The sequence below is a fragment of the Lactuca virosa genome, chromosome 1 (assembly GCF_052849685.1).
Source record: "Lactuca virosa cultivar CGN04683 chromosome 1, Lactuca_virosa_CGN04683_v6, whole genome shotgun sequence".
In the NCBI taxonomy this organism is placed as follows: Eukaryota; Viridiplantae; Streptophyta; class Magnoliopsida; order Asterales; family Asteraceae; genus Lactuca; species Lactuca virosa.
In genome coordinates this window covers 503,431-530,745 of record NC_136426.1, presented here as the reverse complement: position 1 = coordinate 530,745, position 27,315 = coordinate 503,431, and the positions used below count along the sequence as shown (strand labels likewise).

Genomic DNA, 27,315 nt, shown 5'->3' with positions numbered 1-27,315 from the left:
AATTACTAACCAGAAGAAAGGCACGAATTTTACTGCTAAAGATGAAAAAGCGAGCTTCCAATACCCTCCAAGACTATTGGTCCAACAACCAAGTGTTTGACAGATGTGTGATTTTTTTTGTCTAAGTCATTAAAGACATACAAAGACAAATTTATGCTTTTTGGTTAGTTTCTCCACAGAAGAGATTTAGAATCGTGTTTATAGCATTCATCATTTAATCTATTTCAATTCTAAACATAAAAAACTGCATATTCTTTTACTGCATACACTGTCCCATTTGAAACCTAGATTCTGCATACACTTATCCCGTGTCCTACGTGTCTCAACCTTAGTCATGGTTGCTTCATATGGATTCACCAAAGGTGCTACCATGAAAGCACCTATATTTTCAGTTCAAGATAATCAGATTAAAAAAAAGTATTTGATTTAAAGAATGGTGAAATACCTGCAATTCTATCAGGAATGTACTTGAGTGCAGCCCATGTATGTATGCTTCCACCTGAGTATCCAACTACCGAAAACTTACGATAAATTAAACATATACTTTGTCCAAATATTCTCCTATTTGAATGCTTCCATGAAGAAAAAAGTGAATGATAATACCAACCGCCCATTGTTGCCACTAACTCCAACTCAGATGACATAAGCCTCTTTGAACCCATTGTTGAACAATAACTCTGGCTACCTTCATGGAGTTACCATTAAAACTACCTTACAAAAAAAAAACAAAGGAATCATATACTGATCAAACTTCTCAGCTATAGAAAAGATAAAAGACTCACAGCCAACACAATCATTTTCTAGTGAAATGAAACAGTATATACAAACACTTTATAAGGAGGATCAAACTTCTTATTCTCTAGATTAATTTCAAGTTGAAATCATCAATAACAGATATGCCCTTGTAAGAGATGAAGAACCATGTCGCTATTCAACAACCCTGATGATGTTAATCCAAGAAATTAATGTCAATCCTCATCTTATTCAAACTGCAACATGAGATAAACTCATTAAAATAACCAAAAAAACTAAAGGAATTGAGATGAAACTAATTCACACCTGAATAAACACCAAAACCAAAAGATAATACAGCAAAGTCGGCATGATTTACCTGGTCGATCACTGTTGTAGGAGTATCTATGTCTTCAGTATAGAGTCCCCTAAATACGGATGAAAAAATGTCATCTCTCCCTGCCAAAAAAATCTTCCACAGTAACAAACTATTAAGGATTTTTCTGGCATTAGATGGTCAAAAACAAAATCAACAGGTACTGATTCATTTTCAGTAGGTATTGAAAAAAAAAACGGAAAAATTAACAAAAAACTGTAAATGAACCTTGTGTTTGAAGTGGGTCTTTGGAACATGTTCCTGGGATAACATCTCACACCAAGCCGATTAATTATGTCTAATTTATTATCACTGCCAACGTAATAGAAAAAGAAATCAATAGAATTAGCAGATGAAGAACGAAATTAGTAACAGAGACAGTCGCCTGTTTTTGCCCTAGAAATGGAAAGAAAGCAACAAACAACGATTTGAAATAGATACACTTCTGATGGTTCAGCTCCAAACCGGTATTTGCAACCTCAATCTCATTGGCCTTGTAGTCTTCTTGTAGAACAGATTGCATCATTGCAAAGCAGAAATTGCAGTCTACAGTCAAACATGGAATGCATCAAGCATATGTCAATGTTAAATACAATTACACAATAGTTGCAACTCAAAGAAAGTGTAGTAATTCACCTGTACAGTTTCATCATAAGTAAATTGAGGGTGTCATTTTTCCATTTCTTCTAAAGGAAATTAATAGCCTCTTGCTCTTTCAATCCAACACTTGTTGCCTACAAACAAAATTCAAAAACTACATCAGATAACAAATTTATATCTTTTTCAAAATCCATTACAAAATTCCACACACCTAATGTCCAAAGAAGTGACCTGCTGGATCACATTTGAAGAGTTTAGACCCATTCTCATCATCAATACCCAACAACATAGCCACTGAAGTTCAAACAAATCAATAAAATCATGCACATTCACAAAAATAAGCAACTAATAACAACTTCACATCTAGAAACTAACCTACTCCAAGTGGTCTCATGTAAGCATGTTGAGTATAAACTTGTGATTTGTCAGCAATCCTGCAACATATAGATTTATCAACATAAAAAATGATATGACATAATCTGATAAACGGAACTCAAAAAAATTGTAGGATTAATACCATCTTGCTAATACATAAACATCCATCTCATAGCCATATTTACAACGAAACTCAGCTGCTTCATTTCTTGCCTGTGGAACCAATGTCTTTGCATCAGCTGAAAATATGTACAAAACATTATTTATTAGTTATTATTCTTGCCTTACACAAAAATATTTTATTTGAGGCTGCAAATCATTGAGAAAATAACTTGTAGTTCCACTAGCTAACAATCCAAGGAACTTGGTGACAGGGAAAAGATTTGTAAGGTTGGTTGGATCCAAGAGCTTACAATAAAAGGGAATCAAATCTTCAAGTGGTGAAATGAAGTTTTTTGTACACAGTTCAGCATATGTTTTGCCTGGGACATACAATGAAAATAATAACTAACCTGTGCATTTTAACGAACACTTGGGGTGCAATTACAATGGTTGGTGGTTTTGTAGATGTTGAAAGTTGCTGATCTTTAACCCTCTGCATCACTCCCTAACAATCCCATCCCCATGCCTATGGTTGTTATCATCTGATAAAAAAAATTGAAAAACTTGCTTCAATCATTTTATCAAGCAATTGGTATGCATCCTAAGAGCTACAATCAAATCTCATATACTCGATTTTGTATCATTCAAAAAACTAATCAATCAAACTATAGAAAAAGAGAAAGAAAAGAAGAAGTCGAGAACGATGGTGAAAATCGAAAATCGAAACCTTACCAAATGATCGACTGCACTGTATGAACGGTTTAGATGTACAATTTCATCAGGAAGGTGGTGAACGAACGAAACATATGGAAGCAAAGAACAAACATGAAGTCGGTGGTGTGGTAGAGTGGAAACATCTGCGCTGTCGGAAGAACTCGATCGAGCAAGAGCTATGTAGAAGGGGGAGGTGAGACATCGTGAAACGAAAACAGAAAAAAGTTGAAGAAAAACGAACCTGTAACTGTAGGGTGCGAAGGTCGGTGGAAGGAAGAACCTGTAACTGTTGGGTGCGAAGGTCACCGGTCGAAGGTTTCACATGGGGGGCGACGGCACACGGTGGAGAGCGGATATCTTCATCCGAGATGCTTCAATAAAACCCCAAAATTGAACAATTTATTCATCTGTTTAACCTCAATTTGGTGGAGCACTGATTCTTGTTGGATGGCTGTGGCGATGAACATTATCCAAGAAAAGAGGAAAAAGAACGGAAGGTTTGTTATCCGAGGAAAGAGGAAAAAGAACAGATGGTTTGGATAAGGAACGGTGGTAGGAAGAAACTGGAAGAATCGATTACCTACAGCGGTATGACGCCGTCTAGGGCAGTGGATGGAACCATCCAGAAAGCAAGAGAAAGAGAAAGAAAGAGATATTATTAGAGAAGGAAGATAAGGCGGTGGAGAAAATCGAGAAACATCTGAGAATGTTGATAAGTCCATAAAATGCCCACGAACTCGAAATTGCAACCAAACACATAAACAGGGGCCATTTTTGCCAACATCTTAGGAACTTTACTGTTCCTTTTCTTCATAACTTTAATATATATATATATATATATATATATATATATATATATATATATATATATATATATATAATAATAATAATAATAATAATAATGACCTTAATAAAGGAAAAGTGGATTGGAAGAGACTAAATGTGCATTTTAGAAACTCGATTTAAATAGAAACTAGATTTAGGGGTTAAATATGTAAAAGGATGGAACTCGATGGGTCTTTCTTTCCAAATTCGGAAAACCAACCACATGTTGTTCCCTTCTTCCCGAAACAGGGAGAACGAGACTCCACTCCATTTTTGTTTAAACCTGCATAGGAATCTCGGACTCTCAATAAAGAAACAAACCCAAACCCTTATGTTATCGATAAAACAAAAGTTGTGTGTGCTATTGTTGTGCAACAGAGAGATATTGATACTTGATATGTAGCCTTCCTATGAACTTTTCTGATCACCAGCTCCGGTAGTTGTGTAACGCCCGCAGATTCGGGCTTGACAATTTAGAGATAATAAACGTTAAAAATGAATTTTTGATAGAAGATTATTTAGCATAAATAATCTTAACCAAAGTTATAGTATATGTCACAAGGATTCCGTACATATAAATAACGCTGAAATCCGATTTATAACGAAGAACTTATGATCCATCGAAGTTTTGCGATTAAACCGGCATGGCTCCGTGTATCGTAAAAACTAAATTTTTGACAAAATACTTTTTAGCCTTAGAAATATAAACAAAATTCATAGTATTCATTAAACCGAGAGCATGCATATAGAGAACTTCCAAATTTGACTTCATAAGAGGAAGTTATGAATTTTTCGAAGTTTCAGCGTAGCAATATACAGCTCAAAAATAGAATTCTAGATTGGTTAATTTTTAGACAAAATGATCTAGATGAGAATTGAATATCTCATTAATAGAAGTTCAACGATAAAAAGACCGTCGAAAACGGAGTCCGTATGTAGAAGTTATGAATTTTACACGGTCATTAACAGTGTAATCTTCTCAGACTATTAAATTTAAAATTGGTTGAGAATTAGCCAATGGGGTCAAAAAGAAAGTTGTAGATCTTGTCAATATCTACACATGGATATAAAGAATGTTAAAAACTGAGCTCGTATTCGAAAGTTATGAATTTTTTAAAATTGGTTGTTTTACCTGTGTCTTGTGCCGCATGTCAGCACCAGGCGAAGCCTTGGTGCCTATGCAAGCTCACGACGTGAGAGACCCCTGGATAGCCTATAAATAGAGCCTAAAATCACTCCATTCTTCACACCTTTCAACTCCATTCTCTCCCAAACCCCCCCCCCCCCCCAAGGTCCTAAGACCTTTGCTCTAGCACTTCCTAGGTGTTAGTAGCGAGTCCCAGAGCGCCAGAAGACCCCGAGAAGAAGAGCTTTCAGCTCAGAAGTTCTGCCCCCGCAGAGCCCGGTTCCTCGCTAAACCCCCTTGAATGTGAGTTATGCTTACCATACTTTACGTATAACTTATGTTTAAGTTCATTATCATTATTATGAACCTATAAACAAGATTTATCAGTGATTCCAATTCGTTATACTGATTGATCTACTTACGGGGATGATGTCTAGACTGTGATTTAGTAAGGTGTTTAAAGTGGGATTTCCAAACAATATACTCCGTATACCAAACGGACCCTACCTCTGATATAATCCTACCTAGTTGTTCCTTACTTAATAGATCATGAAAGTAAACTTTGAGTTCATGATGAATCTAGACTAATAATTAGTCACAATAAATATTAGACTAAGAATTAATAATAATGATACTAGGTTTCGTCAAAGGAAAAGACAATTGTTAGAAGCGAAGCGCTGCCCGAATTTTGAGTTGTCACTTTAACAAGTGAGTGCATAGTTATTTTCATCTTACACATAGATATGGAGTATTTAATGATAATACATGCTATATGTGCTTATTATCTGTGTTCCTGATAGTTATGCTAGATGAACGATTTATACATGTTTTACTTGATTTAAACTGTATATGTATTTTTATACCTATAAATATATTGGGTAAAGATGGGTAGATGAAATATGATATAGATGATGAGAGATGAAAGATGATATAGATGTTGAGAGGTGAAAGATGATGAGAAGCCTTGAATTTAACGTTGATCTGGTCATCTAGCAAAGTATAGATAATAACCACGAATGATTCGAGACAGTCCACTGGAATTCTAGCAGGCTCGCAACCTGTAGGTGTTTTTAAACTATGTGTTCACCAGATGTACTCAAAATCCTGGCAGCTGCGTCTAATGGAAAATATTGGCAACTGTGCCTAATAGATAACCTTTGAACTACGTGTTTACCAGATGTACTCTAAAAATCCTGGAAGCTACGCCTAATGGATAATATTGGCAGCTGTGCCTAATAGATAACCTTTGAACTACGTGTTCACCAGATGTACTCTAAAAATCCTGGCAGCTGCGCCTAATGGATAATATTGGCAGTTGTCCCAATAGATAACAATGGCAGTTGCGCCCGATAGATAACATTGGCAGTCGTGCCTAATAGATAACATCGGCAGCTATGGACTTAGTGCCTGTTAGATAAACCCTGGCAGCGATGGACTTCGTTCCTATTCCTTAGGACAATCCTTAGGAATAAATAAATGAAGAATAGATGATTCTTAGGGTAGAACCTTAAGGATAAAGAACATAAGGGGGATGAGAAATTGGGTTAATTGTTTGATGATTAAACATAATAATTATATTATTGTTGGTTGAAAACCCTATGTTCTCACCAGGTTTCCCAACCTGACCCACTCAGTTTATTGTATCACGGGTAGCGATATTAAAGATACATTCTGCTGAGAGATTCAAGGAGTTTTAAACCACTAGTTTAACTATTGTAAGGCTTGTGATATTTCGTTATGCTTATGTTTCTGTATTGACGATGAAATCCCAAATGTTTTAATATAATTAAAATACATTTCTTCGGAAATTCTTTAATAACATCATTATCATGTTTTCTGGTAACAAATTCCGCAATATTATTCTTCAAAAAAGATACTCTGATTTTTAAATAAGCATAAACAAATCAGTCTTTTCTGGACGTGAAAATGGGGATGTCACAGTTGGTATCAGAGCATTAGTTTAAGCGAACTAGGAGTAAAGATTTATTTCTAGACTTAAACTTAGAATGCTAAGCGATGAACGTGAGGAGTGTGTCTATTATATTTTAGGTAGTACACCTGAATTGACACAAGCACTATCTTACTTTAGGATTAGATGCCTAAATTGTTTTTATGTGCTAAATGATTTATGTTATAGCCTTATATGCTTTATCATGCTATTATTTGATCAGATTCATGGTCTATTGCCGACCGGATCTTAAAATTTTATGTGTTCAGATTTCTGAACGTTTAATTACAATATTAGAACTGGCATGTAACTTTTTGGAGTAATAAGGAGGATTACACGTATAAACCTTCTCTATCTATATTCTCGTCCCGATACACTGAACGCATGCTTTCGTGAACATAACGTCATGGTGAAGACTCATAGCGAACTGAGTAAATGAGAAGGCTTACGATAGTGAATGACACGTATAAGAAGATATCGTAAGAGTGGTATCTTGCCTTTGAATGCATCCGATAAAATAACAGTACGTCTAGAGGAGTACGGTACATCCAAATATACACATTTGATTGGCGGGATGATAGAACGATTGGTGTAATTCCTGAAGTTGTCGTATCATTTGGTATTTCCACCACCAACCGAGTTGAATCATAATTGTTGTTGAAGATACACATGGAAGAAGTCCTAGTAGAGTCTAGGGAAAATTTTAGGATTATTTGGACACATTCGTATGTGTTAAATCGTTTTGTGATTTAGGAAATAAGAACTTGGGTACTGCGAGGAAATTCTTGGGACGAGTATGAGTAGGTGTGAAAGGTAGTAGAGGCCTATACTACCGGTAGCACAAGACTCGCACTTGGATTAGGGAAAGTCACAAGGTTACCAAGGCAGTAGTAATTGATTCCGCTTTGTTCATGTATGTTGTGACATCCCCAATTTCACGGCCAGAAAAGACCGATTTTTTTATGATTTATTTGAAAATCAGAGTAACTTTTTAAAGAAAGTGTTGCGGAATTTGTTCCCAAAAATATGATAAAGATTTTATCAAAGCATTTCCAAAGAAATGTATTTCATTATATTAAAACCTCAGGATGTCATTGTCAATACAGATCAAAAGCATAAACCGAAACAACATAGGCCTTACAACATTTATTTATATCTACTGGCCTATAATCCATAAACTCTCATCCGATCATCAGATCTATGCTCTTGTGCCACTACCTGTAATACAAGAAACTAAGTGGGTCAGGCTTGGGAGCCTGTTGAGCACATAGGGTTTTCAACCCACAATAATTAAGTTTATTAGTTTCATCACATTAATCAACCCGATTACCCATTCCCGTTATCCTTACTTTCTGTCCTGAAAGCATCTAATTCAAGGGACCTAGCTTAAGGATTTTCATCGGGATGGACACTACTGCTAAGGGGATTCCTCAGCGATATATGTCTGTAAGGCAACCGTGAGGGGGGATGGAGTACACCGGTGAACACATCGTTCAGAAACACATACAGGTTGCGAGCCTGCTAGCGTTCCACTAGACTGTCTAGAATAGTCCGTGGTCGTCATCTATACTTCGCTAGATAACTGGATCATCGTAGAAAACTAGGCCTCTCATCATTTTATTTCAACACACATCAACTATTTCATCTACCCATGTTCTACCCAACATATTCGTAGATATAAAATACATATACATTTTAAATCATTTAAAACATGTATAAATCGTTCATCCAAGATAGATATCAGGAACACAAATAATATGCACACATAGCACGTAATTTATATTAATTACTTCATATTTATGTGTAAGATGAAAGTAACTATGCATTCACTTGTTAAAGTGATGATTCCCAACTCGGGCAGCGCTTCGCTTTTAATAATATATTTTACTTCGACGAAACCTAGTATTATTACCACTAGATTTTAGTCTAATATTTATCACGACTATTTACGAGCGTTATTATTTTATAAGTTTTAAACAATACTTTTCAAACACTATGTACAGACAGGGGCCAAACATGAAACACCGGAGGTCAGGACCGTTTTGGCAATATAACACTTCTGAAATCCAACAACCCTATGCAGCCCTTCAAACCAGATTCCTCGTACCGCGAGTATTTAAAAGATATTATAATAACACTTTATATTTTATAATACTTAGCACATATATTGTTTATAGGTTCATAATAACGACTTATGACATAAATATAAGTTACACTGAAAACAGAATAGTGTAGCTTAACTTACCGGGTTTTTAACGAAAACCGGGAAATTACGCAGGCAGAACTCCGACTCTAAAAACTTCTTTCGTCGGATTTTTGACGACTCAGAGTTTCTCTATCACAACCTAAAACCAGGAGAAATTGAACAAGAAAGAAAGAAGGATTCTACAGAGAGTTTAGAGGAATGGTGTAATAAAATATGAAGAATTCATCCTCTATTTATAGGGGTTTGATCATAGAGTAGACCCTAAGTTTCGTCTGTATCTTCCGCGTACGAGCTCCGTTTCTATGTTCTTTATATCCACGCGTTGGTATTCACGAGTACTACAACTTTCATTTAGACCCCATCGGCTATTTCTTATTCCATCTCATATTTATAAAATTGTATTGAATTTATCGCGCTCGAAGAGTAGGGACTAAGTTTCGTTCAGATCTTTAACATACGAGCTTTATTCTCGACTTTCTTTATATCCACGCATTGGTATTTACGAGTACTACAACTTTCATTTAGACCCCGTCGGCTAATTCTCATTCTATCTCAGATTTACAAAACTGTATCGAATTTACCGCGCTCGAAGAGTAAGGACTAAGTTTCGTCCATATCTTTCGCATACGAGCTCTGTTTTTTACTGTATTTTTATCGTTGAGCTCCTATTAACGAGATCTTCAAGTCTCGTTTAGATTTTTTTGGCTAAAAATCGACCGGTCTAAAATTCGATTTCTGGGCTGTGCTGTTAAGCTAAATCTTAGAAAAATCATAACTTCCTCATACGAAGTCAGATTTGGACGTTCTTTTTATGCACACTCTCAGTTTAACGTATACTACGACTTTAGTTTAGATCGCTAAGGCAAAAAAATATTTTATCATAAATTCACCTTTTACGATTCCCGGTGTCATGCCGGTTTTGCCGCAAAACTTCGACAGGTCATAACTTCTTCGTTATAAGTCGGATTTCATCGTTCCTTATATCCCCAAAATCCTTGTTACAACTACTTCAACATTCTTCATAGATATTGGGTCTATCTATTAGTTTATTATTGACGCTTATTTTTATCACTATTTTATTACATCGTTATAAATAAGTATAATGCATGTAAAATTACATAAATCACATAATACTCAAATAATTCTTCTTTATTACTTCAAAATAGGTTACAATTGTTGACCCTAACTATTACATCATCATACTAATGCTTAGACAGAAACACGGGCGTTACATATGTTGTTACCATTGTTTCGATAATGACTGGGAAGATGATTGCTATTTTGACCTTAGTGGTCATATCAAATCGAGTCTGGATAAGATATGTATGTTACATGGTTCAGAGAACCAAATTCGAAGTAGCATCCGACTTAAGCCAGAAGATTGAAGTAAAAGATAATCAAAACGATTAATAGAAATATCGCGATCGCCGTTAAAGTAAGAAGCTTATAGCTAGAAGTACTGCAAGCTAGAATGTGATTATATCACAGTAGAACATGAAGGAAGGTATCTTCCATTCTAGAAATTGACTCTAAAAGACCTGAGTGTAAGCATTGCATCGTACGATAAGAGGTCATTAGAACACGACTCATCGGCCTGTTACGGTAATTGAAGTAAATAACTTATCTTAAGTAAAGAAGAAGCAGGAGTCTCCAATAAGGATCGATTTTGTAAATCGAAGGTTACGATTGAAAGTCCAACATAGTATGAAGAGCGGACGCAAGATTGAGCACCGTCAGCAGTCAAGAAGTCGAAGAGTTAGGTACTCACTTAAAAGGACATAAGAGTTACGGTTATTACCTAGGATGAAAATATAACTTATGGGGTCATTGTACAAGCCTTGTTTTGTTGATGATTACGGGACATAATCATCCTAAGGGGGAGATAATTGTAACGCCCGCAGATTCGTGTTAGATAATTTAGAGATAATAAGCGTTAAAAATGACTTTTTGATAGACGATTATTTAGCATAAATAATCTTAACCAAATGTATAGTATATGTCACAAGGATTCCGTACATATAAAGAACGTCGAAATCCGATTTATAACGAAGAAATTATGACCCATCGAAGTTTTGCGATTAAACCAGCACGGCTCCGCATATCGTAAAAATTAAATTTTTGACAAAATACTTTTTAGCCTTAGAAATATAAACAAAAGTCATAGTATTCATTAAACCGAGAGCGTGCATATAGAGAACGTCCAAATCTGACTTCATAATAGGAAGTTATGAATTTTTCGAAGTTTCAGTGTAGCAGTATACAACTCAGAAATCGAATTTTAGATTGGTCCATTTTTAGACGAAATGATCTAAATGAGAATTGAAGATCTCATTAATAGGAATTCAACGATAAAAAGACGGTCGAAAACGGAGTCCGTATGTAAAAGTTATGAATTTTACACGGTCATTAACAGTGGAATCTTCTCAGACTATTAAATTTAAAGTCGGTCGAGAATTAGCCAATGGGGTCAAAAGGAAAGTTTTAGATCTTGTCAATATCTACACGTGCATATAAAGAATGTCAAAAATTGAGCTCGTATTTGAAAGTTATGAATTTTTTAAAATTAGTTGTTTTGCCTGCGTCCTGTGCCACGTGTCAGCACCAGGCGAAGCCGTGGTGCCTACGCAAGCTCACGACGTGAGAGACATGTATCACGACATGAGAGGTCCCTTGACAGCCTATAAATGGAGCCGAAAAACACTCCATTCTTCACACCTTTCAACTCTATTCTCTCCCAAACCCCCCATGGTCCTAAGACCTTTACTCTAGCACTTCCTAGGTGTTAGTAGTTAGTCCTGGAGCGCTATAAGGCTACGAGAAGAAGAGCTTTCGGCTCAGAAGTTCTGCCCCCACAGAGCCCGGTTCCTCGCTAAACCCCCTTGTAAGTGAGTTATGCTTACCATACTTTAAGTATAACTTATGTTTAAGTTCATTGTCATTATTATGAACCTATAAACAAGATTTATCAGTGATTCGAAGTCGTTAAACTGATTGATCTACTTACGGGGATGATGTGTTGTCTGTGATTTAGTGAGGTGTTTAAAGTGGGATTTCCAAACAGTATACTTCGTATACCAAACATACCCTACCTCCGATATGATCATACCTAGTTGTTCCTTACTTGATAGATCATGAAAGTAGACTTTGAGTTAATGATGAATCTAGACTAATAATTAGTCGCAATAAATATTAGACAAAGAATTACTAATAATGATACTAGGTTTCGTCAAAGGAAAAGACAATTGTTAGAAGCGAAGCGCTGCCTGAATTTCGAGTCGTCACTTTAACAAGTGAGTGCATAGTTACTTTCATCTTACACATAAATATGAAGTATTTAATAATAATACATGCTATATGTGCTTATTATCCATGTTCCTAATATATATGCTAGATGAATGATTTATACATGTTTTACTTGATTTAAAATGTATATGTATTTTTATACCTAAAATATATTGGGTAAAGATGGGTAGATGAAATATGATATAGATGATGATAAATGAAAGATGATATAGATGGTGAGAGGTGAAAGATGATGAGAAGCCTTGACTTTAACGCTGATCCGGTCATCTAGCAGAGTATAGATAACAACCACAGACAATTCGAGATAGTCCAGTGGAACGCTAGCAGGCTCGCAACCTGTAGGTGTTTTTGAACTATTTGTTCACCAGATGTACTCTGAAAATCATGGCAGCTGTGCCTAATGGATAATATTGGCAGATGTGCCTAATAGATAACCTTTGAACTACATGTTTACCAGATGTTGTAACAAAACGTTATTTCAAACCTATGTAATAATGTAGGTCAATTTGTAGTTCTTTTTAAAACAATAAAGAGAAATTTTAGCATACTGTGTATATTTACATAATTGACCCTCAAAAATAAATTATTAAACAATCTCGATTGGGATGAACCAACTGGAAGAGATTGTAACAAGGTTTCCAAAAATATAAACAACACTAAAATCCGAGTTATAACGAAGAAGTTATGACCAATCGAAGATCCGCGACAAAACCGGCAAAACACTGTTGAGTGTAAAAATTGAATTTTCAATAAAAGGCTTTTTAGCCATAACAATCTAAATGAAAGTTGTAGTTTATGTTAAACCGAGAACTTTCATAAAAAGAACGGCAAAATCTGACTTCGTATGAGGAAGTTACGATTTTTCTAACTTTCAGTATAGCAGTGTACAGCTAAAAACTCGAAATAGAGATCGAGTGATTTTTAGCCGACACAACCTAAACAGGGATTGAAGGTCTCGTCAATAGTAGTACAACGGTAAAAAGACAGACAAAAACGGACGTCGGATGAAGAAGTTATGAATTTTTAACGGATTTCCTGTCCCGGTCTGTTAAAAATAATAATATTAAAAATAAAGTCAAAATTAGTCAGCGAAGTCTAAACGAAAGTCGTAGAGTATAACTTTACCTACGCGTGCATATAAATAACGTCAAAAACGGAGCTCGTATGCGAAAGTTATGATTTTCGCAAGTTTTTGGCACAAAAATCGAGAAATGTTGAAAACCGGGAATTTTCGCATGGCTAACCTTCGGCCACGTCACCTCGCATGCGAGGCTTCCCCGTGTCCGCTACGTGTCGTCTGCTGATTGGACCGATGTCTCGCGTGGCGCCTTTTGATTCGACCAAGGCCGCGGTCCACTTACCTTCCGACACCCTCGCAGGACACACCCCTCGGACACCCCTCGGACACTCGTGGCACCTCCTCATTGGACCGAAGTTTGGTCCACTCCGAAGCCAACACCTCCGAGCCACCTGTCCGAAGCGAGCCTCTTCCCTTCGCCACCTGTCCGAACACGTGGCAGCCTCCCACAGCCTCAGATCCGAGGCTTCGCCCTATATAAGGCATGCGAGACCTTCCGGATTTTTACACATTTCACCCCATTTTCCATAGATTTTCACTTCTTTCACTTCCACAAACTCATATACAACCCCTAAAGCCCCGGTATCATATCTCAAACCCTAAGCAAGCCTCGAAGCCCCGAAATTCTCGAGAAGTTAACCTCTCTCCAGTCGAAACTCTGCCCGATTAAAGCCGGTTTTTCGTCAAATAAACTCCTTTCTGGGAAACGAAACGTTGTCCAAATCACCACCTATCAAGTGAGTTCATACCCCCGTATTTTCATAATTTCTACTGTTTTAAGGGGGGGGGGATACAAGCATAACACAAGAACTTTGTGTTATAAAATCATGATAAAACGACATTAAATCATCAAAAATACTCAAAACATTAAACTCTTTTATAAACTTATATTTTTCCCCAAAATTCATATTGGTATATATATATATATATATATATATATATATATATATATATATATATATATATATATATAAGATTTAAAAGGCTTAGGACTGATAACTCATTCTGGGTCCTTTTCCTTGTTTGGATGTGGGCTTATAGTACCGGTTATTTGTCCGAGTGTCGTTTAAATTTTACTTATATATAGAATTGTGTATGTATATAAATATATAAGTTATTTCATCAGTTCAAATACCTTTGTAACATGTTGAGCAAGGGGTTACATGCAAAAATAGTTAAATACCGATTCAAAAAGTACATATAAATTATAATAGGTATAATTTATGACACATAGAACAATAATTAATGATTCAAGCATACTAGAATACACTGTTTACAAGAAACAAGGGTTTTGATTCAGAACAAATCAAGGGTTTGCACTTGTCAAATACATGTTCGGAATACTAATTCAAGAACATACTGTCAATCATTTATTTCAGAATGATTGGGTTTTCATGACAAATATACATGTAACGTTTATATGCTTTTTATGAGTCATTCAATTCAGGTTGTTTAATTCATTTAGACAACCAAGGTAAAGTCCTGACATTATAACCAGAATCTCCAGCCAGGGGATCGAAACAAGTTGTGTGTAGATCTATATCGGGATTGACAACCCCGCACTCAGGCTGCTAGCTACAGTCAGGCATACACGCCAATGAGTGGCAATTGTTATCAACAGTTTAAATACCCACAAAGCGTTTGTTTCTGACCATCCTGTCTTAGTATGGTTATAATAACTCATTAAAAAGATATTAGCAATACGTTAGTGTATAATCAACTAAACGTAAGTACGCCTTCAAAGTACCAGTTTACAGAGTACAAACTACAATGGTTCAATACAGTTTTCAATAACAGCTGGTGAAGCCAGGCACACTCTCAGTTACAAGTTTTACAAATACAGAACATTGGTTTACAAATAGAACGATTTTATGGGAATAAAACTACTTTTCATATACAACAGATAATATAGGATTTTCTGGAACAGTTTACATATTCAAGATACAGAGACACCCTTTTAAACATAAACACTTATGCACTCACTTAACTTTATGTTGATACTCCCTTTTCAAATTACTTGTATTCTCAGGGAAATAATACACAGGTACTCCCCGAGCTTTTTGAGAAGATGAAGCTATTTTGAGTCATATCTTCTATTGTATAACTATTTTGGTTTCAATATACAATGATTGAACACATGTAAATACTTATACTTTTTAAATACAATGGTTGTTTGTACTTTGATTACTATGATGCATGTGTTGTGATACTACAAATGAAGTCCTCCACCCCAGGACGTTTCCGCCGTCTGGTTTGGGGGTGTGACAGATTGGTATCATAGCATTGTTTATAGTGAACTCAGTATATCAATCCATAAAAGATATACAAACTATAAATACATAGGGGCTAGGAGCTATGACTACAAGTATACTTTTTAAAGATTTAAGTATTTTTACAAGAAGTATACTAACACTCATACCTACAACTACAGTATCACAGTCATAAGAACTTCAAAGTATTTGGATGTTGCACACTATAGTCAAACCTGGGCAGTTATGTAATCATATCTGGAATTAATATAGCCTGATCAACTATATTGATTTGAGATATGACCAACATGTGTTTGGGAGTGATAGTAGTGTTGCGACATGTCTAAAACTTACCATACATATTCAGAAGAACTATAGAACAGAACACAAAGATTACAATACTACAGAGAGTATTTTACTAACCTTACCTCTAATATAGAACCTATGGCTGAACACAATTTACCTGGGGACCCCTACAATCCACAAAATGCAGGATGGATCTTAGACTCAGATGAAGAACCCTATGAAGACAGCGAATCAAGTGGTACGGATACAGAGCCACAAGTCTACAACCTTGGGGAGCGTCCCCTGAGGCAAGATGAAGCAGAACCAATACCCGAGTGGGGCCAATACATAAACCATTGGAGTCAGCAAGACGGCCAACTTTACTTCAACAAGAGTTATTACAATTCTCATAAACATCCAATTCCAAAGTTTTGGATCACAGAAATGTTCCAGTGTTATTTTTCATGCTTTCAATACGACCGCAGAAGTTTTATTTTCGGTAGGTCGGTTTGATGTCGACGCTTTCTCAGTATTGGGGTATATTATAGTCCTGCTTTAAGGTCAAGTTTTCTGGACCTTATGTACTTAATATACCAATACAATCGACATGTACATTCATACTCTTTGAAAAATAACCATTCAATTTCATATTATCCTGTTGCAAGTTGTACTTGCAGTGGATTTCTATTTCCAATTCTTTACAAGATTCATGTTGAATTAAGTGTTTAGTTTAGAGATATCAAATTCATATTCATTCTTGATATCTCACTATCCTTTATCTTTTAACTTTTATAGAAAAGATGCCTCCTCATAGAAATCCAAGACATGTCAATGAAGCATCGACCCCACCACCACCTCCTCAATTCGACGATGCTATGTTTCAAGCAGCGCTCACGACGGCTGTAGCGGCTGCCATGTCTCATATCAATACTCCTGGTGCTAGTGGGTCGGGGTTTGGTGCACATCCTTCTAACCATGGCGAGAGACATGAGCACTCACGAGAGTGCACTTATAAAGACTTCTCGAACGCCAAACCCAGGACCTTTAATGGAACTGGAGGAGTAATGGTTTTAAGGCAATGGATTGAGAAGACAAAAGCAATTTTCGAAATTTGCTCCTGTCCGGAGGGTAGCAAAGTTAAATTTGCTGCCTGTACTTTTTCAGATAAGGCCCTAACGTGGTGGAATGGCCACATTAAGTCACTTACTCTGGTAGTGGCTAACTCTATCAGCTGGGAGAGCCTAAAATCCATGTTAATACGGGAATACTGTCCGCGAGGGGAAATACAGAAACTGGAGCAAGAACTCTAGGGTCTTATAATGGTTGGTTCTGACATATCAACCTATACCAGTAGGTTCTGTGATCTGGCAATTCTTTGTCCGGATATGGTTCCTATGGAGAGCAAAAAGATTGAGAGATATATTTGTGGTATGTCGCCCCAAATTCAGTCAAGTGTTTTAGCTTCGAAGCCTCTTACTTTTGACAGTGCCAAAGAGCTGGCACAATCTCTTATCGACCACGGAGCCCGTCAAAACTCTGTGGTTACTGCTCCAGAACAACCCAAGGAGAACAACAACAACAGCAAGAAGAAGGGTTGGAACAAGAGGAAGGGAAAATCTCCCCTGGAACCTGCAAAGAAGCAACAAGTAGTGGCAGTCCATGCCACTACTGTACTTGCTACCATACCTGCTACTGTACTTGCTGCTGTCCCTAATAACCTTGCGACAACTAAGCCCTATGCTGGTAACCTCCCTAAATGCAACAAGTACAATTTTCACCATAATGGAAATTGCCAAGAAATGCAGTGCCGTAACTGCAATAGGAAAGGGTATACTGCCCGATTCTGTAGAATACCACCTCAACCACTTAACCAAGTACCTGCCGTTGGAGTAGATCAAGCATGCTACCAATGCGGTGATGTGGGGCATTTCAAGAAAGATTATCCAAAAGCTGGAAATGCTGGTGGAGTTGGGAGGATTCTAGCACTGGGTCATAAAGAAGCAGTGGCAGACCCTGCAGTGGTCACGGGTATGTTCCTTCTCAACAATACTTATGCATGCATTATATTTGATTATGGTGCTGAGAGGAGCTTCGTGAGCCATAATTTTAAACATCTACTAAATCAAAACTCCCAACCACTAAATGAAACTTTCACAGTAGAAATGGCTAACGGGAAATCCGAATCCACCAATGATATATACATAGGATGTATCCTTACCTTGAACGACTTGTCTTTCCCAATAGATCTTATGCCGGTCTCTATCAAAAGTTTTGACATCATAATAGGTATGGATTGGTTGTGCCCCAACCATATCGACATCCTATGTTATGAAAGAGCTATTCGTTTGAACTTGCCAACTAATGAAACTCTTATTATCTATGGCGACAAACCTGGAACGAACCTTCAGATCATTTCTTGCATCAAGACACAGAAGTACCTTCGCAAAGAGTACTGTGCTTTCTTAGCTCACGTGGTAGACAAAAAGCAAGAAATAAAAGATATCGCGAGCATTCCTGAGGTCTGCAACTTTCCCGATATTTTTCCCGATGATCTTCCAGGAGTACCTCCCGAATGACAAGTCGAATTCCGAATCGACTTAATCCCCGGAGCTACCCCTGTAGCCAAATCCCCCTATCGTCTTGCACCTTCTGAAATGCAAGAATTATCTAGCCAGCTTAACGAACTCCTTAGCAAAGGTTTCATAAGACCAATCTTCTCACCTTGGGGAGCACCAGTTTTGTTCGTAAAGAAGAAGGATGGATCATTCCGCATGTGATTAGACTACCGCGAGCTGAATAAACTTACCATCAAGAATAGATATCCTTTGCCTCGCATTGACGATCTGTTCGACCAACTTCAAGGTGCGAACTACTTCTCAAAAATAGACTTAAGATCCGGGTATCACCAGTTACGGATTTTGGAGGAAGACATTCCCAAGACCGTGTTTAGAACTCGTTATGGTCATTACGAGTTTATAGTGATGCCATTCGGATTGACGAATGCACCTGCTGTGTTCATCGACCTAATGAACAGAGTGTGTCGTCCATTCCTGGACAAATTCGTCATAGTCTTCATTGACGACATCCTTATCTACTCAAGAAGCAAAGAGGAACATGGCAAACATCTTCGTCGAGTATTACAAACCCTTAGGACAGAAAAACTCTATGCAAAGTTTCAAAGTGAGAGTTTTGGATTAGGAAAGTTGAATTCCTAGGTCACGTGGTCAGTTCAGAAGGAATACATGTGGACCCTTCCAAAATCAAAGCAATTGAAAAATGGCCAGCACCCAAAACACCTACAGAAATCCGACAATTCTTAGGTCTTGCTGGCAACTATCGCAGATTAATCCAAAATTTCTCTCGAATAGCTAAGCCTCTTACCACCCTGACGCAAAAGGGTGTAACCTTTAGCTGTGGAGAAAAACAAGAAACAACATTCCAAACGCTCAAACAAGCCTTGTGCAGTGCACCGATCTTGTCTCTACCCGAAGGGACAGAGGACTTTGTATTGTACTGTGATGCTTCAAATCAAGGGCTTGGGTGTGTTCTTATGCAAAGAGGAAAGGTTATCTCCTACGCCTCAAGACAGCTTAAGACGCATGAAGTCAACTATACAACACATGACCTTGAGCTAGGAGCGGTGGTGTTTGCTCTGAAGATCTGGAGACATTACTTATATGGCACGAAATGCACAATATTCACGGACCATAAAAGTCTCCAACACATCTTCGATCAGAAAGAGATGACCATGAGACAACAATGATGGGTGGAGCTACTGAACGACTACGAATGTGAAGTTCTTTATCACCCTGGTAAAGCAAACGTAGTAGCTGACGCCCTTAGCATAAAAGAATACTCGGGACGCGGGGTAAAGTCGTTGACCATGACAATCCATTCACATCTGTCCACACAGATCAAAGAAGCTCAACTTGAAGCCTTGAAACCCGAAAACATGGCAGGTGAAACCCTGAGAGGAATGGATAAGAACTTCGAAGTCAGGGATGATGGAGTCTGTTATTTCATGAACCGGATCTGGACACCAAAGTTCGGTGGTTACAGAGACGTGGTTATGAATGAAGCACACAAAACCCAATACTCCATTCATCCAGGTTTAGACAAGATGTATCTGGACCTTAAGAAACTATATTGGTGGCCTAACATGAAGGCCGAAATTGCTACCTTTGTGGGCAAGTGCCTTACTTGTGCCAAAGTCAAGGTAGAGTACCAAAAACCTTCAGGTTTTTACAACAACCTGAAATCCCTGAATGGAAGTGAGAGCGGATTACAATGGATTTCGTAACCAATTTACCCAAGACTTCGGGTGGTTATGATACTATTTGGGTAATCGTCGACAGATTAACCAAATCCGCACACTTCTTGCCAATAAAAGAAGCCAACATGATGGAGAAACTAACAAGAACTTACCTCAAGGAGATTGTTAGACTGCATGGTGTGCCAATATCTATTATTTCGGACCGAGATAGTAGATTCACCTCTCGTTTTTGGCAGTCTTTACAAAAATCTTTGGGAACTAGGCTGGACATGAGTACAGCCTACAATCCACAAACCGACGGACAAAGTGAGAGGACGATTCAAACATTAGAAGACATGTTACGAGCTTGCGTGATAGACTTTGGAAAGGCATGGGATATTCATTTACCCCTTGTTGAATTCTCTTATAACAACAGTTATCACACTAGCATAAAGGCTGCTCCATTCAAAGCCCTCTATGGCTGCAAGTGCAGATCCCCTCTGTGTTGTGCTGAAGTGGGTGACACGCAGCTAGCTAGAGGTCAAACTCCTGACAGTGTTCTCACTGGTCCGGAAATTATTCGAGAAACCACCGAGAAAATCGTACAAATTCGGGAGCGACTTAAAGCTTCCAGAGATACACAGAAAAGCTACGCTGACAAAAGGAGAAAACCCTTGGAATTCCAGGTTAGTGACCGCGTCTTCTTAAAGGTCTCACCCTAGAAGGGAATGATACGCTTTGGAAAGCGTGACAAATTGAATCCATGGTACATACGACCATTCGAGATTCTTGCCAGAATCGGTCATGTAGCTTACAAACTTCGACTACCCCAAGAACTAAGTAACATTCATCCTACCTTCCACGTTTCGAACTTGAAAAAGTGTCAATCCGACGAGACTCTTGTGATCACACTCGAGGAAATCGAAATAAACGAGAGCCTCAACTTTGTGGAAGAACCCGTAGAGATTCTAGACAGGGAAGTTAAGAAAACCAAACAAAGCCGTATCCCGATAGTGAAGGTTCGCTGGAATGCAAAACGGGGACCTGAATTCACTTGGGAACGAGAGGATCAAATGCAACAGAAATATCCACATCTTTTCCCTAGCCTATCTGTAATGCTAATTTCGGGACGAAATTCTCTCTAACGGGGGGATAATGTAACAAACCGTTATTTCAAACCTATGTAATAATGTAGGTCAATTTGTAGTTCTTTTTAAAACAATAAAGAGAAATTTTAGCATACTGTGTATATTTACATAATTGACCCTCAAAAATAAATTATTAAACAATCTCGATTAGGATGAACCAAGTGGAAGAGATTGTAACAAGGTTTGCAAAAATATAAACAACACTAAAATCCGAGTTATAACGAAGAAGTTATGACCAATCGAAGATCCGCGACAAAACCGGCAAAACACTTTTCAGTGTAAAAACTGAATTTTCAATAAAAGGCTTTTTAGCCATAACAATCTAAATGAAAGTTGTAGTTTATGTTAAACCGAGAACTTTCATAAAAAGAACGGCAAAATCTGACTTCGTATGAGGAAGTTACGATTTTTCTAACTTTCAGTATAGCAGTGTACAGCTAAAAACTCGAAATAGAGATCGAGTGATTTTTAGCCGACACAACCTAAACGAGGATTGAAGGTCTCGTCAATAGTAGTACAACGGTAAAAAGACAGACAAAAACGGACGTCGGATGAAGAAGTTATGAATTTTTAACGGATTTCCTGTCCCGGTCTGTTAAAAATAATAATATTAAAAATAAAATCAAAATTAGTCAGCGAGGTCTAAACGAAAGTCGTAGAGTATAATTTTACCTACGCGTGCATATAAATAACGTCAAAAACGGAGCTCGTATGCGAAAGTTATGATTTTCGTAAGTTTTTGGCACAAAAATCGAGAAATGTTGAAAACCGGGAATTTTCGCATGGCTGACCTTCGGCCACGTCACCTCGCATGCGAGGCTTCCCCGTGTCCGCTACGTGTCGTCTGCTGATTGGACCGAAGTCTCGCATGGCGCGTTTTGATTCGACCAAGGCCGCGGTCCACTTACCTTCCGACACCCTCGCAGGACACACCCCTCGGACACTCGTGTCACCTCCTCATTGGACCGAAGTTTGGTCCACTCCGAAGCCAACACCTCCGAGCCACCTGTCCGAAGCGAGCCACTTCCCTTCGCCACCTGTCCGAACACGCGGCAGCCTCCCACAGCCTCGGATCCGAGGCTTCGGCCTATATAAGGCATGCGAGACCTTCCGGATTTTTACACATTTTCACCTCATTTTCCATATATTTTCACTTCTTTCACTTCCACAAACTCATATACAACCCCTAAAGCCCCGATATCATATCTCAAACCCTAAGCAAGCCTCGAAGCCCCGAAATTCTCGAGAAGTTAACCTCTCTCCAGTCGAAACTCTGCCCAATTAAAGCCGGTTTTCCGTCAAATAAACTCATTTCCGGGAAACGAAACGCTGTCCGAATCACCACCTATCAAGTGAGTTCGTACCCCCGTATTTTCATAATTTCTACTGTCTTAAGGGGGGGGGGGAATACAAGCATAACACAAGAACTTTGTGTTATAAAATCATGATAAAACGACATTAAATCATCAAAAATACTCAAAACATTAAACTCTTTTATAAACTTATATTTTTCCCCAAAATTCATATTGGTGTGTATATATATATATATATATATATATATATATATATGTATATATATATATATATATATATATATATATATATATATATATATATATATATATAAGATTTAAAAGGCTTAGGACTGATAACTCATTCTGGGTCCTTTTCCTTGTTTGGATGTGGGCTTATAGTACCGGTTATTTGTCCGAGTGTCGTTTAAATTTTACTTATATATAGAATTGTGTATGTATATAAATATAAAAGTTATTTCATCAGTTCAAATACCTTTGTAACATGTTGAGCAAGGGGTTACATGCAAAAATAGTTAAATACCGATTCAAAAAGTACATATAAATTATAATAGGTATAATTTATGACACATAGAACAATAATTAATGATTCAAGCATACTAGAATACACTGTTTTACAAGAAACAAGGGTTTTGATTCAGAACAAATCAAGGGTTTGCACTTGTCAAATACATGTTCGGAATACTAATTCAAGAACATACTGTCAATCATTTATTTCAGAATGATTGGGTTTTCATGACAAATATACATGTAACATTTATATGCTTTTTATGAGTCATTCAATTCAGGTTGTTTAATTCATTTAGACAACCAAGGTAAAGTCCTGACATTATAACCAGAATCTCTAGCCAGGGGATCGAAACAAGTTGTGTGTAGATCTATATCGGGATTGACAACCCCGCACTCAGGCTGCTAGCTACAGTCAGGCATACACGCCAATGAGTGGCAATTGTTATCAACAGTTTAAACGCCCACAAAGCGTTTGTTTCAGGCTATCCTGTCTTAGTATGGTTATAATAACTCACTAAAAAGATATTAACAATACGTTAGTGTATAATCAACTAAACGTAAGTACGCCTTCAAAGTACCAGTTTACAGAATACAAACTACAATGGTTCAATATAGTTTTCAATAACAGCTGGTGAAGCCATGCACACTCTCAGTTACAAGTTTTACAAATACAGAACATTGGTTTACAAATAGAATGATTTTATGGGAATAAAACTACTTTTCATATACAACAGAAAATATAGGATTTTCTGGAACAGTTTACATATGCAAGATACATAGACACCCTTTTAAACATAAACACTTATGCACTCACTCAACTTTATGTTGATACTCCCTTTTCAAATTACTTGTATTCTCATGGAAATAATACACAGGTACTCCCCGAGCTTTTTGAGAAGATGGAGCTATTTTGAGTCATATCTTCTATTGTATAACTATTTTGGTTTCAATATACAATGATTGAACACATGTAAATACTTATACTTTTTAAATACAATGGTTGTTTGTACTTTTATTACTATGATGCATGTGTTGTGATACTACAAATGAAGTCCTCCACCCCCGGACGTTTCCGCCGTCTGGTTTGGGGGTGTGACAGATGTACTCTAAAAATCCTGATAGGTGCGCCTGATGGATAATATTGGCAGTTATGCGTAATAGATCACCTTTGAACTACAAGTTCACCAGATATACTCTAGAAATCCTGGCAGCTGCGCCTAATGGGCAATATTGGTAGTTATCCCTTATAAATAACAATGGAAGTTGTGCCTAATAGATAACATTGGCAGTTGTGCCTAATAGATAACATCGGAAGCTATGGACTTAGTGCATGTTAGATAAACCCTGGCAGCGATGGACTTCATGCCTATTTCTTAGGACAATCCTTAGGAATAAACAAATGTAGAATATATGATTCTTAGGGTAGAACCTTAAGGATAAGAAGATAATGGGGATGGAAAATTGGGTTAATTGTTTGATGATTAAACATAATAATTATATTATTGTGGGTTGAAAACCCTAAGTGCTCACCAGGTTTCCCAACCTGACCCACTCAGTTTATTGTATCACAGGTAGCGATATTAAAGATACATTCTGCTGAGAGATTCATGGAGTTTTAAGCCACTAGTTTAACTACTGTAAGGCTTGTGATATTTCGTTATGCTTATGTTTCTGTATTGACGATGACATCCCACATGTTTTAATATAAATAAAATACATTTCTTCGGAAATTCTTTGATAACATCATTATCATGTTTTCTGGGAACAAATTCCGCAATATTATTCTTTAAAAAGGATACTCTGATTTTTAAATAAGCATAAACAAATCGGTCTTCTCTGTCCGTGAAAATGGGGATGTCATAAGATGTGATCTCGCCGGACAAACGAGAAAGAGAAAAGAGTTGAGAGGGAGCTGCAAGATATGAAACTCGTTGGGAGGAAATCTGCTCTGATGAATCAATGTTGAAAGATGTCGAGTTTATTTGAATGTGGGTGTGTACAGGGGTGATATCGGTCACATCTGTTGCTAGATGTTCTTGTTTTTCCGGTAGCATGGCAGATGGATCAAGAGGGATAGTGCAAGAGATATTGGTATTACAGAGGAGGCTTAAAGAGGTATAAAGGTTTTATGAATTAAAACAAAACAGGGGACATGGAACAAAATGGGCAAAAGTTGCACCTTTATTCACTTTCACATTTAAACAGGATGGGACAATACCACCAACGTACACTTTTCCCTTTTAAACTAAACAAATGTAGAAAAATAAGGAAACTGACTCCACACTATCCTCTAGACTCGGTACTATAGCCAACATGGCTTAAGACTTATTCAAACTCTAATTTGACCACAACTTTTAGCAATAATTAAAAATCACACAAAAAATTTCTGAATTAAGTCAACAATCTCCCCCCTAATCTAGAATTGGTCACCTGCTTAACTCCAATCAGTTCCCTCATCTCTTTATGCTTCACTTTTCCTATAACTTTTGTAAGAATGTCTACCCTTTCCTCCTTGCTGCAAACATGAGTCACCTTTACTTCACCATTTTCCACACATTCTCCAATGAAATGAAATTTTGTGTCGATGTGCTTGCTCCTCCCGTGAAATACCGAGTTTTTCATGAGGTCTAAGGCTGACTTATTATCAATGTGCAGAATTGTAGGTGTTATTGTTTGTCTGGTTATCTCAGTGAGTAGGCGTCTTATCCAAATAACTTGACATGTTGCCATGATGGCTGCCATAAAATCTGCTTCACACGAGGATAGAGCAACACTTCGTTGTTTCTAAGATACCCATGTAACTACATTCTCATTGATGTAGAATACCACACCGCCAATACTTTTCCTTGTTGGATTAGGTGTCTAAGCCCATAACTATAATTGGCATGTACTTGATCCGAGAGTAGCATGGTCCATTTGGGTTGCATATCACCACGACAATTTGATAGGATGGACTTTTGAGAAGAGGTTAATTATGTTTTATTATTATATTATAAGTTCTAATATATTAATATGAAATCATATTATTTAATTAGTATTGATCAAGAATTAATTTGGAATTAATTTAGTGATCAAAAGAGACTAATTAAATATGTGAGGATTGATTTGGTAAATCAATGATTCTTATAGTGTGGGCCAATGGTTATTTAGGATGGGCTAAACCAATATGGTAGTCCATGGATAGTCCATGGAGGTTTAACCCATGGATCCTAAGTAATATGAAAGGTCATGGGCATTAGGGTTTGCATGGATGTAACCTTAATCTTGCCACACTATATAAGAAGCCCCTTAGCATCCAAAATCACACACTAGTGTTCTTGGAGATCATTGAGCCGATTTTGGTGTAAGAATATTCTCTCAAAAGTCATCCTTTGTCCAAGGTGTGTTGTGAACCATTTGAGGTGTCACACTTGGGGCACTAAGTTCATAAAGGCCAAAACTACAAGCTACAACAAAGAGGTAATTCTATAACTCATTTATATGATGTTTATGTCAATTGTATGCTATTTGTAGGCTTATTGCTTTGGAAACAATATTGCATGTATAATTAGAGAAAACATAGATCCAAAGCTTTTAGGGTTCTATGTGCACCATAGGATGTTGTAGTATACAAAACCCAACATTCCTATCATCTACATCCGTCGCCAAATCACTGCCTGAGTAATCATCAATATTGATTTCTTTCTCTCCTTTGGAATAGACTATTCAATAATCTAAGGTGCCATTTACATACCTAATGATACCTTTTACCAACTGGATGTGTTTTTCAGTTGGTTTCTCCATGAACCGACTTACAACACCAACTGCAAACGATAGATCAGGACAGGTATGTGTTAAATACCGTAAGCTTCCCACAATGCTTATGTACTCATTTGGCTCGACGAACTTACCATCTTCATCTTTTCTTAGCTGCACTTTCTGATCAATTGGGCATTTGGTGGGGTTGTAATCTTCCATTCTTTTTTTTGCTAGATATTTCTTGCATATGCCTCTTTCTTTAAGGTGATCCCACCTTCAAATTGATTCACCTCTATACCCAAGTAGTGAAACAGTAGACGTAAGTCACTCATCTCAAACCGTTTGTTCATCTGTGTCTTGAAGCTTGTTATTTCTGACTTGCAATCTCTTGTCACCGACATATCATCTACATACACAGATACTATCAAGACTTTC

The 27,315-nt window shown here is 37.3% G+C and overlaps 1 pseudogene; it reads right to left on the bottom strand.

Annotated features, from left to right (window-relative positions):
• Positions 1-1,053: 1,053 nt before the first annotated feature.
• Positions 1,054-27,099, bottom strand: LOC145169202 (proteasome subunit alpha type-6-like; annotated as a pseudogene).
• Positions 27,100-27,315: the final 216 nt, after the last annotated feature.